The sequence below is a fragment of the Rhinoderma darwinii genome, chromosome 7 (genome assembly GCF_050947455.1).
Source record: "Rhinoderma darwinii isolate aRhiDar2 chromosome 7, aRhiDar2.hap1, whole genome shotgun sequence".
NCBI lineage: Eukaryota > Metazoa > Chordata > Amphibia > Anura > Rhinodermatidae > Rhinoderma > Rhinoderma darwinii.
This window is the reverse complement of record NC_134693.1, coordinates 79,142,645-79,147,371: the sequence shown is the minus strand read 5'-3', so window position 1 is coordinate 79,147,371 and position 4,727 is coordinate 79,142,645.

The following is a 4,727-nucleotide window of genomic DNA, read 5'->3' as shown; positions in this document are numbered from 1 at the left end:
AAGGGAGGACACAATATATCAATGTGACACGTATCCCGAAAAACCAGAGCTCTGTATGAAAGAGTGTTTTAAAATTTATCATACATCCCTTGGTTTATAATTTACCCCAATTTTACTTACCCTGATGTACTCCGCGCAGCTTTTCCCCCCTCGTCTTTCCCCTCTGGGCCCGGCTGTGTGCCCAGGCAGCTGATAACAGCCACATGTAGGGTATTGCCGTACCCAGGAGAACCCACATTAGAGCTTAAGGGGTGTATGTCTCCGGTCAAAATGCTCACTACACTTATAGATGAATGCCTTAAGGGTGTAGTTTTTAAAACGGGGTCACTTCTTGCGGGTTTCAACTGTACTGGTACCTCATGGGCTTCTGCATACATGACTTCACACCAGAAAATCCCCAGTAGGCCAAATGGTGGTCCTTTCCTTCTGAGCCCTCCCATGGGCCCAAACGGCAGTTTATCACCACAAATGGGGTATTGCTGCACTCAGGACAAATTGTGCAACAGAATGGGGTATTTTATTTCTTGTGAAATTAAGAAATTTTCAGCCAAAACTACATATTATTGGAAAAAATTTATTTTGTTTTAATTCCCAGCCCAATTCAAATAAGTTCTGTGAAAAAACTATGGGGTCAAAATGGTCACAATACCCATAAATGAATTCCTTGAGGGGTTTAGTTTCCAAAATGGGGTCATTTCTGGTTGGTTTCCATTGCTTTGATTCCTCTGGCGCTCTGCAAATGCGACATGGCACCCGAAAACCAATCCAGCAAAATCTGGACTCCAAAGAACAAATAGCGCTCCTTTCCTTCTGAGCCCTCCCATGGGCCCAAACTGCAGTTTATCACCACAAATGGGGTATTGCCGCACTCAGGACAAATTGGGCAACAAAATGGAGTGTTTTATTTCTTGTGAAAATAAGAATTTTTGAGCTAAGACGACATATTATTGGAAAAAATATCATTTTTTTAATTCCCAGCCCAATTCAAATAAGTTCTGTGAAGAAACTATGGGGTCTAAATGGTCACATTACCTATAAATGAATTCCTTGAGGGGTGAAGTTTCCAAAATGGAGTCACTTCTGGTGGGTTTCCATTGCTTTGATACCTCTGGGGCTCTGCAAATGTGACATGGCACCCGAAAACCAAACCAGCAAAATCTGCACTCCAAAGAACACACAGCGCTCCTTTCCTTCTGAGGCCTCCCATGGGCCCAAACGGCAGTTTATCGCCACAAATAGGGTATTGCTGCACTCATGAGAAATTGGGCAACAAAATAGGGTATTTTGTTCCCTGTGAAAATAAGAAATTTTGATAAAAAATGACATCTTATTGGAAAAAATGAAATTTTTTCATTTCACAGCCCAATTCAAATAGGTGATGTGGAAAAACTGTGCCGTCAAAATGGTAACAACAACCATATTTGAATTCCTTGAGGGGTTTAGTTTCCAAAATGGGGTCACTTCTGGTGGGTTTCCATTGCTTTGATACCTCTGGGGCTCTGCAAATGCGACATGACACTCGAAAACCAATCCAGCAAAATCTGGACTCCAACAAACACATAGCGCTCCTTTCCTTCTGAGCCCTCCCATGGGCCCAAACGGCAGTTTATCACCACAAATAGGGTATTGCCGCACTAATGACAAATTGGGCAACAAAATGGGGTATTTTGTTCCCTGTGAAAATAAGAAATTTTGATCACAAATGAATTTTTATTGGAAAAAATGAATTTTTTTTAATTTCACAGCCCAATTCAAATAGGTGATGTGGAAAAACTGTGCCGTCAAAATGGTAACAACAACCATAAATTAATTCCTTGAGGGGTGTAGTTTCCAAAATGGGGTCACTATTGGGGAATTCCTACTGTTTTGGCACCTCAACACCTCTTCAAACCTGGCATGCTGCCTAAAATATATTCTAATAAAAAAAGAGGCTTCAAAATGCACTAGGTGCTTCTTTGCTTCTAGGGCTTGTGTTTTAGTCCACGAACGCAGTAGAGCCACATGTGGGACATTTATAAAAACTGCAGAATCTGGACAATACATATTTAGTAGTGTGTCTATGGTAAAACCTTCTGTGTTACAGAAAAAAATTTGAATAAAATTGAAATTCAGCAAGAAAAATGAAATTTGCAAATTTCACCTCCACTTTGCTTTAATTCCTGTGAAATGCCTGAAGGGTTAAAAAAAACTTTCTAAATGCTGTTTTGAATACTTTGAGGGGTCTAGTTTTTAAAATGGGATGTTTTATCAGGGTTTCTAATACATAGGCCCCTCAACCCCACTTCAGAACTGAAGAGGTACCTTAAAAAAAAGGCTTTTCAAATTTTCGTAAAAATATGAGAAATTGCTGTTTATGTTCTAAGCCTTGTAACGTCCAAGAAAAATAAAAGAATGTTCAAAAAACTATGCTAATCTAAAGTAGACATATGGGAAATGTGAACTAGTAACTATTCTGGGTGGTATAACCGTCTGTTTTACAAGCAGATGCATTTAAATTCTGAAAAATGCTATTTTTTCAAAATGTTCTCTAAATTTTGCAATTTTTCACCAATAAACACTGAATATATCGACCAAATTTTACCACGAACATGAAACCCAATGTGTCACGAGAAAACAATCTCAGAATCGCTTGAATAGGTTTAAGCATTCCGACGTTATTACCACATAACGTGAAATATGTCAGATTTGAAAAATGGGCTCTGAGCCTTAAGGCCAAAACTAGGCTGCGTCCTTAAGGGGTTAAAGAGGGTTGTTCTTCCCGTAGAATTTTCTCTGTTCAGGCTAGATAGAGGGGTTTCTTATGGGCAATTTGTAGTTTTTTTTTTAACAAATGGGTTACATGGGTCTTTTCTTCAGATCTTTGGGGGGCCTCTTTGTCACCCTAACAAGAAACAAAGGGAAATGTAAGTAATTGCTCCCCTCTAAAGAGTCCCAGATCCCCTGACAGTTATACTTACTGGGCCAGGGTTTGCGCTATGCTCCACACAACCAGAGCAGGAGGAGGAACCTTCTATTTCAGGCATTCTAGACATATGTTGTTAGCCCTACCTTAGTAGAATAGACCTCTTGATCAGGGCGTTTTTAAATCTTCCTTCCGGGATCAGCTCCTTCCTCATCCAATCCAAGAAAATATTTTTCCAGGGCCACCAATCAGTAGAATTTTCGTAAAATTCGCTGCTACCAGAAATAGACTGCAACTAATTTAGCTTTGGAACGCATATGCGTTCCACTGACCGGAAGTGGTCATTGCGATTCCGGACTCGGAAGAGGCCCTGGGTATACAGGTGGGGAGCTCTTGGAAACTGGAGACGTTGGTTTAGGCTCATTCAGCTTAACCTCCGTAAAGGCGCAGGAGAACCGATGGATCCAAAGCAGCCCATGCAGGAGGAAGGATATCGATCAACCTCCGGTGCTTGGTAAGTAAAGATTATTTTTTTTAAATGTACTAGACTCTGCCATGCTCTATAGGGACAAGAAAAAGACGGAGTTAGGATGAGGACTAGCTTTTAACCTCTCTGTGTTTCCTGCCCTTTTTAGGGCGTGGAGTCATCCTCCTGTGGTGCTGTCATGGAGGTTAACTGGAGAAAACTCTTCTACGGATTTTACTAGGGATTTGCAGCAAATTAACCCTTTGCATTGTAAAGGGTGAAATGCGTTACAATTCTGCAACATAATAGACATGCTGCTGATTTAAAAATCAGCATGTCCTAAATTCCATGCAGATTTTTTTTTCTGCTGCATGTGCATGGGGTTTTGAAAACTCCATTCACTAGTTATATTGTAATTTGTAGAGAATTTTTAGTGCACAATCCGCCCTGAAAGCAGGAGACAAATCAGCCTTGTCTGTCGACCGTATTTCACAGACCAAGCACAGTTCAGGGAGGCGGGCTCCTAGCATCATAGTTATCTATGATGCTAGGAGTCACTGCCTCCCCGCGGGAATACTGTCCCATACTGAAGACATGATTACAGTACAAGACAGTATTCCTGCTGAGAGGCAGGGACTCCTAGCATCATAGATAACTATGATACTAGGAGCCCGACTCCCTGAACTGTGGTCGGTCCGGGAAATACAGTCGACATACGTTCAGTATATCACGGACCGACACAGCCATCTGCATAAGGCCTTAGTCTATTACACAGTGTGGTCAAATCCCATTCTTTGCCACAATTTTTGCAAAATCATGGCAAAAACGTTATTGGACAGCACTGTGAGAATATAGCCTAACAGCACAGTTTTTTCATGTTTTGCATCTTTTTTTTATGCAATTTTCGGAATCGCAGCACATATGGTGCGGTTTTGTAGCAATTATTATATATTCGTGGCAAAACTGCACCATTTTACAGAGATTACGAAAATCACGACAAAAACGTGAGTGAAACAAAAAAAAAAACATTTTAACATACTGTACCCTATATATTATACAAGTAGGGTCAGCAGAAATGTGAAGCAGGATGGAGAGGGGGAAACACTCACCAGCCTGTAGGCTCTAGTCGGCTGTGTAGAGAAGGACCTGTCTGGTGGGCGGATTTCTCCAGATGGAGCTGCTCTCATGCAGCATCTTCCCCTTCTGTAAGTCCTCTCAGTGCCCCAGTGTTAGTTACTTCAGAGTAAGGAACGAGCCACATTACATTGCAGGGTCTGTTCCTTTCTCCAAGTAACTAACACTGGGGACTTCATTCAAATGTTTAAAGTAGCTGAGAAGCGGGCGGGCTGCTTTTTCCCC